Below are 12,700 nucleotides of genomic sequence, written 5' to 3' on the forward strand. Positions count from 1 at the left end.
TTTTTTTTTTTTTCCTTCTCCCCCCGAAACAATCACTTCTCACGAGCATTTGTCACTGCAGCCTCTTGGATTTCTTTCTGCTGTAATTTTACAGGTGTCTTGTCACAGTATCGCCAGCGGGTTTCTATTGCCAACCAGCGGCTTTGCTCGGTATGTACACACACACTGTGCAGGGACACGGACGGCACTCCCAGGACACCATCCCAAGAAAACCCCATCCCAACAAATTCCTGTCCCATGAAGCACTGGATGGCCAGGCCTGAAGGCATTTGCACACCTTGCACAGCACTTGCAGAGTTTGCACAGCTTTTGCACAGCCTTTGCACGGGGCTTGCACAGCCTGAACACGGAGTTGGCTTGGCTTGCATGGCGTTTGCACACTCAGCGTGTTACACAGGGCCTTGCACACACCACCCCAGCAGTCAGTGACCCCCAGGAGCCCAACCCAGCTGGGGCAGGAGGCAGAGGAAGGGCTCGCAGAGGAAGGATTCATTAACTGTTAGTCTTCTGTCAGTCCCTTATTAAATCCAGCCTGATGTTATTCAGATACTAAAGGTCATTTTAAAAACCATCTGACAAGACTTCCCAGACCTGAGGCCTCACTCCCCCCTGGCCAGGGTGCTGAGACTCCACTCGGGAGCCCTCCCAGGACCAGAACATGGCAGCAGGGCTCAGTGCTCAGGGCATCTCTTCCCAAAGATGGGAAGGCTGAAAAGCACTGTCTGTTCCTGTCCCACTTAATCCCACCTCAAAGTGCAGCCCCAGGCTCCAAACTGTGCTCCTGATGCTCCCACTGCAGCCTATGGCAGCACTCAGTGCTGCCCAAGGAAGGTCAGCAAAAGGATGGAAGGATGATGGGCTGGGAAGGACAGTTGAATGGGCAGACAAGTCATCCATAAACCTCTGGGCTTCTTGCAATGGTTTCTGGAGCATCCTGCCTGGAACCGTTTCACACAGTCAGTTTTATGTAAAACAGTGAAATGTGTAAAAATAGTGAGTGTGGGCCTAGCACCAAGCCCCCAAGTCTGTACATCCTCCTGCAGGTTGGGGTGCATGTACCTGCCACACATGTGGAGCCCCAGGCTTCACCAAATCCCCTGGCACTGGAACTGTCACTGTCACTGCATTTTTGATGTGTATGTTTCAAAAATTAAAGTTACATTGATGCAACAGACAGCTGTGCCTCCTATTTGTTCTTCCTCCACAACTTTTATTGCCCAAAGTCCTCTTCTCAGCCCCCTGTGTGGACACCAGGGCCAAATCCCTGCCTGCAGTGAGCTGGCAGAGCTGAGCAATGGGTTCCTGTGCAGCAATTTGCACCACACCATCCTTGTCCCTCTGTGCAGCTGTCCCCATGACAGAGCCTTGTGCTGCAGGGTGACAAGAGGCAGATCCCTGTGCTCCTTGTCTGTATGGAGACCCAGACACAGGCACACACACCCCCACACAACCCCAGTGACATGGACACACGTCTGTGAGCCCCAGAAGGCACGTGAACACACACGCACACACACACACACACACACACACACACACACACACACACACACAGGTACCCCAACCCAAGCAGCAAATCCTGCCAGCTGAGCTGGAGGGTAGATGTGAAATCCCACAGCTCATCCTCCCAACCACCCAGCATCTATCGAGACACACAAGCACTGACTTTCCCATCTGTTCTCCATTGCAGCCTCATTTAAACCCTTCTGGGCTTTCTTGAATTTCCATCAGCCCAGCCCAGCCCAGCTGCAGGACCTTCCCAAGCCTCCTGAGCCCTGCACAGCAGCACAGCAGCTCCTGCCCCCAGTCCTTCCTTGTGCTGGGGATGGGCTCACTCCTCTCCCACTGCAAAACTTTTTGTGCATAATTTCACCCTGGCAAAAAGCCATCTTCTACCAGCCCCCTTCCAAACCCAAATTAGCACACTGCTGCAGCAGCAGAAATTGGAGAGGAAAGGCTGCAGTTTTATTTTACAACTCAATTAGCAAGTTTATACAGAAAAAAACACCCACATAACTGAGGGAGATTTTATGTCCATTCAGCTTCACCAGTAAATAGACTAGTTCCTCCTGAGGGCAATCCCCACTGCTGTGGGCACAGCGATGTGCTCCTGCCCGTGGGGCCCCTCAGCCAACATGGTGATCCTGGCTCCAGCCCTGCTCACTTGCTCCATCTCTCTTTGCTCTTACACTTCAAAATCCTCTGGGTGTCTATCATGAACTGAAAAACACAGTTTTGAGACTGTCCTGACACCCTGTTCACAGAGTATTAAATCAAAGTGTATCAAAACCTAAGATGAAGACAAAGGGCCACATTTGCCTCTAATTATTCCCTAAGAACCAGTCCCAAGTAACATGAAGCCAATGGTGTATGCCCAGGAGGGATCCTGACTCCTGAAACAGCTTGCACCATGTCCCACTACAGTCTCTCCCTCCCTTGACCAATAGACCCTTCTGGTCAGGTTTCTGGAAAGAAAGGGGACAGTCTTCTCACTAAGCCAGTTTTCTTACTGGGAACACTTTTTTGGATGGTGACTGCTTCAGGGTCAGGAAGGAATAGTTCCTGCCTGGCTGATACTTGGGCTTGTCCTTTCTGTTGCAGTCCCCATTCCTGAGCTCCCTATTTTTGTGCCCAGCACTGCCCTACTTGCCCTTCTGCATTCTCCATGGCAGCTGGGGACCTTTGTGTGTGGAGCACTGAATCATTTCCATGCTCAGGGGTTGAGTCCTGGTCATGGTGAATCACCCTACCCAGGCTATCTCCTCTTGTACAGCTGTGGGCAAGGTCCCAGCCTGGCAAAAGGGCTGCCCTACTGAATAAATTTGATTTAATTAGAACCCCACCAGGCATGGAAGATCACTTCTCAAAGTAGAAAACTGAGGCAGAAGGGAAATCTTCAAGGAATAACCATGTGCCTCATGTCTCAGCAACATTCCCAGAGCTCTGCACCTCCACCTCACCTTCCCTGTCATCAGCCCTTTCTGATGGAATAGAAATAAGCTGCAGTGACAAACCCTCTCCACATTTCAAAACTGGAGGTGTTTGCAGCTGTTTTTGTTAGCTGAGCTAGTGGGGCTCCACCAGATTTTCAAGTCTTGAGCAAGTTCAGTGATCAGACTATTGATGCCAGTGGCTATTTGGAAAAGTGTGTTTCCATGTAGTGACCACACAAGAAGCCTCTTGGGGCTTCGCTTAACAAATGTCTTCTAGTGAGATGGCTACAAGTGACAGCAGAGCCAGCTCAGCAAGTAGCTAAGCAACAGCATCATTTTCTTTCCAAATCTTCCAGCAACTCCTTCCAAAACTTACTTAAACTGAGGCCAAGATGAATTCTTTCTGATTGTCTGCTCAGGGATAGCCAAGGAAGATAAGACAAATCAAGGTACAAACTCCATGCATGAAACATCAGATGTATTCAAGGACCTTGTAGGCTGCTTTGCTTCAGGCCCAGAGACCTGACGTCAGCTCAGTCTGGCTGCCTAAAGCTCTGCTTGTCTCACATCACTTTCTATTTGAGCAATTTGAGCACTGTGCTCTAGCTAGGGGACAGGAAATGCTTTGCAGAGAGTTCGATCCTTCTGGAAACAAAAAAGCTTCTTGAAAAAGGCTTTCCAATATCCCCTCTGGGAAAATTGTCCTATTCAGCATCTGGTCGACAGGGTCTGGCATAAGCCACCTGAAAACAGTGAGTCAAAACACAACTGAGCGCTCAGTTAATTTTAAAAAAATTTAAAAGCTGACTCTGCTTTTTGAAAAGTGCAGAGTCAGCAAGTAATTTGTCAATCACAGATGCTGGATCAGGGTGATAACTCACCCCAAGCGTCCTCATGGTGGTAGTCTAAGCCAGCATCTAGTTGGAAGGGATGGGATTCACTTCCCTTCATTTTGGGTTCTTTTTCAGTCTAACTAACCTTCTTCCCACTACTAGTTCCTGGAGGGCAAGCAGCACCTCCAGAAGGCAGTTCCTACAGCATTAACACAGAGCCCAGCTGAGACAGCTGTCACAGAGGTCAGGAAAGCTGTCAGCTGCCTCCTCCCCACCCCTGGAGGAGCATGTGAGAGGCTGCGAGGGGAAGCACTGTCCTACAGCTCTCCTCAAGCTCTGCTCCGTCATTCCTTATTCTTATGCATTAAATCATTTAATCTCCACTCAGTCTTTCTTTCTCTCATCATGTCTTTTCCCCACATCTTTTCCAACTTCTTGTCCTCTAGCTCCCAGTCCCTTTGTCAAGGCTCCTCAGATTTGGGAGCATCACAGAGAAGGGGAGACTTGGCTAGGAGGGTATTTGCCAGCAGATACCCAAGGGAACACCAGAAAAGGAACAGAGTACCTCACCCTGATTTTTCCAGTCCCCAACTCCTCCTAGGAGATTCCTTCTCTGCCCTCTCCCCATCCCTTCCCAGCCAGTGCTGCTCATGACTGTTGTGTCAGGCTCACTTCTCTGCCACTTGAGAGAGAATTTCTCCGCACAAAACCCAAGTTCTTTGCTTTCCATCGCAATGCAAGGTCTTACCATCAACTCCAGTCATTGGTAATAACTCCAGTTATCTCACTCATAACTTTCTGGATGCAGCTGCTCACCACTATGAACATGGAAGGAAAGGGTCTGGGGTTTTTTCTCTCCCTTAAGTTATCTTTCCATCCTTTGGTATTGTTGTTACCTTTTCTCTCTCATTCACTTCAATGCTCTAATCCCATGCTTTTATTTTCTGCCACAGACCTGGAACTGGCACATTTGGTTTCCTGGACAGCTACTCTGGGGACACCAACAAACGCTGGGGGTTGGCTGAGGTGTGCAGACAGCCAGAGAAGACCTGCCAGCCCCAGCTCCAGCCCAGCACTCCTCCCTTCAGTCCCCTGCTGCTGTGCTGGGCTCTGAGGAGGAGAAGGAATGGAGGAAGGTGTTGGGGCAAAGTCGTGTTTGATTGCAGCTTTGCATGGTCTGCATCACTTCCATCAAAGATTGCCCCTGACCTCGCTGCCAGGGCAGCATGTCCTTCCATGACACACGTGGGGGCTTTGGGCCCGCAGGAGAGATGACTGTCCCCTGAAAGGCCCCACAGACACCGGCACACACCGCGGGGCAAACTGAGCAGCTCGCAAACTAATTCTTACCACTGACACCTCCTGTATTAGTTTTCCATCCTGCCTTTTCCAACTTTGTGTTTTGTAAACAAAAATTCACGCTGTGGGCCTGTTTCTCCTTCAGCCGGCGAGCAGCAGAGCAGCTCGGACAAGAGCCCACCCTCAGCAGAGGGCCGCGCCGGGCCGGGCTCTGCCAGGCCAGGAGCACCATCTCCTGGAGAAGGGATTTATGGCGCTTTCCGAGGCACCGCTGGAGTGTGGAAGGCACCAGCAGTTCGGAAGGCACCCACTCTGGCTGTTAAATCCACATAAAGCAACCCAGCACAGCCTGTGTAAAAAGGAGGGAAATTGAAAACTGGCTGCAGATGGGAACACATTTTGTGGGCACACCCTTTTTTCTCTGTGCTGTGCATTAAACAGACTTGAGTGTGAGTTGCAGGATCAGGTGTTAAAGTTTTTACTATGGGTGTGTCAAGTGAAGTTCCATTTTATTTCACATTTGAGACTGTCTCAAACAGTCATCGAGTTAATACAAAGAGCAAATCACATCTTGCTTAAGGAAGGGTCCTTTGCAAAGTTTTGAGGTGTAACTTAGAGCAAGCTTTCTGCCTGCCTATGTATCTTTCCATTGGTAAATGCAATGTATTACACCCTGCAGCCCCTGCAGATTTATTTAGTTTTCCCACTAAAGTTAAAGGCATGCCGCTGAACAGGGACAGATGCATGGATGCAGCCACTGACACACATTAGTGTGGAATGTCAAGAACCCTATTAGAGATGCCCTTGATTTCCTAACACATCATAGTGGTGTGTGTTCACAACTCCCTATCTCAGCTCTTTCCAGACAAGCTGGTATAGGTTGTACTGACATCAGGATTTGGGTTGCATCTGTTTCTGCCTCAACAAGAAAGGCACAGACCTGTTATTTATAGTAGGACACAAAGATGATCCCAGGGGTGGAGCATTTCTCTTATGGAGATGGGCTGAGAGAGCTGGGGCTGTTTCATCTGGAGAAGAGAAGGCTCTGGGGAAACCCCACTGAAGCCTTACAGTACTTAAAGGGGGCTTACAGAAGAGAAACAGAGCAATTTTTTATACATTTTTTAGACAGCAATAGGACAAGGGGGAATAGTTTTAAACTAAAAGAGAAATTTAAATTGGATGATAGGAAGAAATTTTTTATTGTGAGGATGATGAGGCACAGCCACAGGTTGCCCAGAGAAGCTGTGGATATCCTATCCCTGGAAGTGTACAAGGCCAGGTTGGATGGGGGGCCCTGAGCAACCTGATCTATTGGATAGTGTCCCTGCCCATGACAGAAGGGAGGGCAGAACAAGATAATATTTAAGGTCCCTTTCAACACAGGCCTTTTTATAATTCTATGATTTATATTTAATGCAGGCAACACACATGATTTGCCTTGCCCACTTGTTTGTCCTTACCCACCAGAACACTTATGCACAGGTTCAGGCACCTAAGACAATATCAGATTCCTTAATGTGAATATATGGTGCTATCTGAGACATCCAGACCTCAGCTGCTGCCTCAGAAAAGAGGGGGGCATTCAAACCTTCTGCCTCATTGACCAGCGTGATGTCTATAGACCTTTTCTAACCTAAATGATTCTGTGAGTCTACAGGGGTGTCCTGAGTACCCTGCAGAGAAGCCCCAGGTATCTATTTTAGCACCTGAGCATGTGACCTATGAGAAGATAATTAGAATTTAGTAGGAAAAAAAAAATAGGACTTTCTGGTACTGAAGAAATCTTTGAAGAGTACAGCACTGTGTGTGGGTCACTTCAGCAGTGTACAGGGAGCTCTGCTTATTTCTGTGGTTCACTCATTGATCTCACTAGGTTAGTAAGTCAAAATATGCCATTTTGGGCTCTTTCATCTGTGTCCAGAAGAAAAGTGCAGCTCAAAATACTTGATATGAGTGGATCCTGTATGGAATGAAATGAAATGAAATTAAATTAAATGCAACTAAATTAAATTAAATTAAATGCAATGAAAATGAAATTATTGTTGGGATGGCAGCTGCTGATTTGCTAACCAGCACTTCAGACTTGGAACAAGGAGGTGTTAAATTCTGCCTCTATCCTTTCTGTAGGGCCTCACCCTGCATGCAGATTCAGTCTTGGCTGACAGTTTTTATAAGAGTCAAAGGCACAGGGACAGCTAAAAGTTGTCCTGGACCTTGATGAATTAGCGGTGTGGAAACTGCAAGTGAACCCAGATCTGAATCTTCTCTGCAGCTTTTTCCTCTGAATCCTCTCCATAGGTTTTTCCTCTGTACAATACTGGCTTGTGGATACAGTATTTATAAGACAGGTTGTGAATATAAAGGCTCATGAGCTCTTCAGGTGGACGTAATTGTGCAAGTAGAGGTAGCCACTTGGGCTACATCTATAACTGTACATTAAATGCTTGTAGGAACACTCATTGGTACCAAGGGCATGTGCTGTGGATCAGCCCATGTCCACATGGATAAACTCCTATCATCTCCAAGACTGATGGTCATGTACAAACTGTCAGCTGAGAAAGGTCCCCAGCCTCTGTTAACAACTGAACTGCCCCAGAAACTCTTCATCAGGGTCTGAGTCCAAATACACATCAGAGACCCTCTTAACTCGGTAACAATGCTGGCCTGGCTCCCTGGCACTATTTAATTTATTTGGGAAAATTAAATGCTGGAGACCCTGGAGATCAGGGCAGGGTACCTGATGGGCTTGTGTGTAGAAAACCTAGGTCACTGTTAGGATTGTCTGTGGCCTTGCTTTCATTCCTTCAAAAGCTTATTCCAGCATAGCTGGGCTGAACCTTAGCCAGCCAAGAAGCAGTGGCTTTTCTTGTTGGAAGAAAGGTCTGGGTGTTCTGTATTTGGTGGGGAGCTGAGAAGCTGGCAGCAAGAGCAGTGAAGAACACTGCCTTGGGAAGGGACCTCAGCTAGCACTGGCTGCTGGGACCCTGGGATGCTCCTTCCCATCTTAGTTTTTCCCTCTCTTTTGCAACAGGTCCCTGACTGCTCTTGTGGGCAGCTTGGGAAAAGGATTAAGGAAATACTGAAGTTGTATTTACAACCTTGCATAGAATTGGAATGGATGTTCCTGGTGGAGTGTCAGGAAGGAAGAGCATCTTCCATGCAAACAGCTTTTCCTCAGTTCCTGCATTTCCCTTTTTACTTCCCAATTCAGCACTGCCCAGACCACTTCCGCTGACTGTGTAATGCTCAGGTAGCAATTACCATTTTGGTTTTTTAATTGTAGTTTTGAATGCCCAGTGACTGATTCTAACTTAGGCTCCAGTCATATGAACCAGGAATAAAACCAGCTGGTTGTAGGACCAGCTTGAACAATGTGCTCTCCCAAGGAAACTTCATTTCCATTCTCCTCGTGCTGATTGTTTCTCTCACCAGGTGGTGGTTGCTTCTTGCACTACAGAAAGCTGAAAACTTGACTCATGAAAAAAAAATATCCAAAATGTTTGCTACACCACTGTACCATAAAAGGCTACATCTCTCTCTGGAGATGTTTTTTCCTCTGTCTTTCTGAAGCACAATCACCCACTTCTTCAAAATCTCCAACACCCATATGGTGCCACTTTAGTATTCACTGTTTTGGAGGAGTGTGATAAAAGAGTATTTAGGGTAGATTCATTTCACTTGATTTACAATATGAGATTTGTAAGACACACATCAGCTGTGCCACTCTTTGGACCAGAATTTTTCCTTTTGTCCATTGATTACAAAGCCAGTCTACCAGATCAGCACAGAGCAAGATGCTGAGCAGGTCAAAATCTAATTTAAAGCAAGAATAATCTCCCAGTGTGACACTAGATAGGCAAGTAGTTACTGCTTCGTAACACCTTTACAATTGCAGCCACAAGTATCTCAATTAAAAACCATGAATTTAAACAACCATGTCCATGACCTGGGAAACCTAGAATCTGTTAGCCACTTTCTAGGTAAGTGTCAGAGCACCTAACTCAAAATGCTTGTTGTAAAACATCTGTGAGCTAAACTCAACTTCCGAAAGAAACAGCAATGACCTGGAAAGATGTTCACCTTCCTACCACAGCTGTGTATGAATGACTGGTTGATGAGATGGGTTGTACTGATTGTGCTATGAGACAGAGGCATCTTGCAGATCGCCTTGGACAACTGGGTCACTCTCTCCTGGCTTGCTGTCACCTAGAAATGTTGGGCCATTTAAATGGCTCTCATGACATCTGCTGAATTACTTATCTTGGATTGAAAAAAATGCAGCAGAAACAATGTGACTCAGTTTACCAAAAAGCCTGCATTGTACTTGTCTTTTATTTCCATCACACACTGGAGGTATATGAGAAGTGGCTGGTGAGCCAAATCAAACAGGTATCTGCTGAATTTATGCCTCAGTTTTTCCCTTAGAGGGACACAAATCCTGGCCTCTCACCTACTGAGCTGCCAGGTTTTTACAGTGGTTGGAGGAGCTGAAAGTTGTCCAGCCATTTCCTCCTCCGCTGTGCTTGGTTAAAATGGGCCATTGAGTTATTGCAGTGCTTTTCAGTGGGGAGCAGCCACAGAGACTGGCAGGTACATGGAGCAACAGACAGAGCAATCCCACACACCTTTTTAGGAAGAGGTGCTGAAGAATAACATACTAACACCCCTTCACCTCCCAGCCTTTTTCTTTTTCTTGCTAATTCTGAAAGTTGAAATTTTTCCTTTTGGGAGAATTTCAGTCAGGTCCAGAATCACTCATATAATGGAGGAGTTGTTCCAACAATGACCCTGAAAGGTTTCCTCATTTTAAAAGGAAATCCAGGAACAAAATCTGGCCAGCTCTAACCAGGATGGTTCACACTGTGCTCTGGTGGGTAGTTCAGCAGAGAAGCCTGGGTCTCCATCACTCCCAGCCTTTACACTTACAGTCAGGAATCTGCATAAAGGGAATCACTTCCACACTTCCACACGGGTAAGGAGCAACCAGGAGCCAGCACCAAAACCAAGCAGGCCTTGGGCTCCTGCTCATCTCCAACTGAATAATTTAGCACAAACATAAACACCTCCAGAGTTTATTTGGTGGCAGTGAGGGAAGTGATGGTAAAATCCTTGGCCATGGGCTTTGGTCAGGTGTGTGGTGAAGATGGACTTGAAAAACTTGGCAACATATTTAGGTGGAAACTTGGGCAGTTATTGACTGTTCCTTCACTTTTCCTGAACTGGAGAAATACTTTCCATTGCTGCTATGTAAAGACTTAACTACTCAAAAACTATTTTTTCTTTGGGGGAAAATAAATAAAAAGCACCGTATCTATCTACTGTATATGTGAATTTTGAGTAATGCAGACAATTTTCTGCATTTTAGAGTTTGGTTTTATTAAACTGAGGAAAACCAGGAAATCTCATATTTTCTTCCTCACTGGCTACCATGAAACTTATACGTGATTTACCTAGGACCCCCAAACTTAAGAGAGGTGGAATTTTAATTCCAGGGCTGCAGCAGGTCAAGAGCCAGGCTTATCTTTCAGCAGGGATTACCTATGGTTTATACTAGATTATTCCTGACATGTGGCTCATCATATTACAGGTTAAATGTTTAAAGTGGGGAGGAAAGCATGAGGCATAATGAATAACAGCTCTATAACTCTGCTCTCTTCTCTCCAAAATAAATTGATACCAAGTTTAGGAGGTGTGTAGATTAAAAGACTGCCATGACAGGCTATCAACAACCTTACCACATCATATAACAAGAGTGAACTTTAAATCTACCATTTTGGCTACCTTTGAAACTCACTGAGAAGCCCAGTCCTAATATAAAATCTCCTAGTGGTTCACATCTGGGTTTTGTAATTGTCATCTGAAAACAAATAGTGTTAGGAGTGATAAGTGAGTTATCATCTCACTGGACTCCTAATGCAACCTATTTCAGTAATGAAATTATATTGCATCTCTCCCAAATCAAGGCTGTGAAAAAGTTCCATGTTCAGCTTTTAAACTGTTTCCATAGCTGATTTATTTTGTTTTTAAATATGTTCCTTTGCCCTTGCTTTTTCCCCCCACATTTTATTTACTATACCCTAAGCAGGGCTCTGATTTCCCCTTATCCTGCCATTATTACAGCTAGAGTCTTCTGCCAGGGATTCAAAACTTGGTGGACAATTTCCTCTGGGCTTATAAACTCACTGTTGTTCTCCTGCTGCTTTGGGGAGATGAAAAGCAAATCCATGAGCTGCCAAGAATCACACCCAGGCAGGGATGCAGTGCTGCAAGAGCTGGTCCCTGCTCAGTGTCCAGGAGACAGACATGACCCTGGGATGAGTTCATGGGGTCACACCTTGACCCTGATGGAGACCCTTCATCTCCCCATGCCCCTGTGAAGAACAGAGAGGGATTAAACTGTAGGGCTGCAGTCCGTTTGCATCGAGCAGAATGAACAGACCCCAGCCACAAATCACTCAATATTTTAACAGGCTGAGGGTTTTCTTCTTTGCTTTAACCCTTTGTGGTACCTCAGTGCCTGCTGGAGATGGCTGGTGAGCAGTGCTCGAGCACAGGTGGTGATTCTTCCCCTTTTTCATACCACTCAGTCCCCCCTGCATCCATGCTGAGGCAGGTGGCTGAGAAAACACCTCTGGGATACATGTCAGTGAAAGTTAATTATTGGGAGTAAATTGTGTATCAAAAGTAAATACAAACATCGGTCCTAACTGCAAACACATCACTGACTGACTTAGCTCTGCAGAAAATCCCAGTGTAACTGGTCCCAGAGTCAGGTTTTGAGCACAAGCTGAGGGTTACGCTGAGTTGGTGGGATTGTGTGTGCGAGTGAATGGTGCCAAACAGGAGCTGGGCAGTGGGCTCCCAGAGGGCGAGTGCCATGGTTTAGCAGATGATATGAAGAGAATTAACTCTACTGCATGCAAAACAAGCAGGATGAGACACAGCTGGGGATCGCAGTCAGCACCAGCGCCCATCCCGCGTCCATAGGCGGTATTTGAGTGCTCTCTAGTGGTCACAAAACGGATCCAGAGAACAAAACTGATGTGCTGTCCCTGAGCCTAAGTCACTCTCAGCTGAGTGTCTGAGGCATTGGGTCTGTAATACCCACACCCCACGGGCCTTTGCTGAGTGTCTGGGAGCAGATTTGGGAGGGGGCTCAAAGCCAGGTCTCCCTGATCTGTGATGCTTCAGGGCAGAGGTTTGGTGAGAGAGCAGTGCAGGCTGGCGGGGGATGCCCACCTCACCTGGTAAGAGCTGACTCACAAGCACAAGAACCACCTCAATCCCTTTACACTATTTTTCCTTGCTTTGCCTTGTGCTGAAGGAAACACCTGCAGTTCCTGCTCCTGTGTGTAGTCAGTGGTTAGAAGAGCAGAGGTACTGTGGAAGGAGAGTAGAAACATCGGTCATGGAAAGGAAGAAAGAAGTGGGGAAAAATTAGATGGACTCGGTTTTCCAGCTGCTGCTGAGCCTCCAGGAGCCCTTTGCTCTGAGAGCCCTACCAGTGCTGGACATAGTAGCTCTGAGGGAAAATATTCTTGTTTCATACCGCAAAGTGACAAGCAACTGGGTAAAGTGAAAACCTAGGCTATGTCAGTGTAAAAACAAGGTTATCAAGGAAGCCAGCTCAGGACA

Source organism: Taeniopygia guttata, chromosome 3, assembly GCF_048771995.1.
Source record: "Taeniopygia guttata chromosome 3, bTaeGut7.mat, whole genome shotgun sequence".
Classification (NCBI taxonomy): Eukaryota; Metazoa; Chordata; class Aves; order Passeriformes; family Estrildidae; genus Taeniopygia; species Taeniopygia guttata.